Below are 368 nucleotides of genomic sequence, written 5' to 3' on the forward strand. Positions count from 1 at the left end.
TGTTTATTTTTTTTTAATGAAGTCTGTAAATACAGAGAAATAAAACCTTTCTAACAAACTGGGGGCAGCCCAGGTCCTTCTGCCCCTGCCCCGCCCCAAAAGAGACAGGCTGCCCCGGGTGGGCATGAGCACTGGGGGGTGCTTAGAGCTGGGGGGACAACACCGAGTTACAGGATTTGGGGTGGGAGCACCCATCCCCATGGTGGGGGCTCCCAGGTTCAGCCAAGCCAGGACTGAGTTATGCTCCCTCACCCGCTCCAGCCCCAGGCCATGGGTTTGGGGGGTCTCCTCAATGCGAGTGAGCAGAGAAAGTCCCCCCTGCCCCCAAGTCCATGTGGGGAGGAGACACACCAACTTCCTTTGTGACT

This window comes from Corvus brachyrhynchos, unplaced genomic scaffold (genome assembly GCF_000691975.1).
Source record: "Corvus brachyrhynchos isolate BGI_N302 unplaced genomic scaffold, ASM69197v1 scaffold65, whole genome shotgun sequence".
Taxonomy (NCBI): domain Eukaryota; kingdom Metazoa; phylum Chordata; class Aves; order Passeriformes; family Corvidae; genus Corvus; species Corvus brachyrhynchos.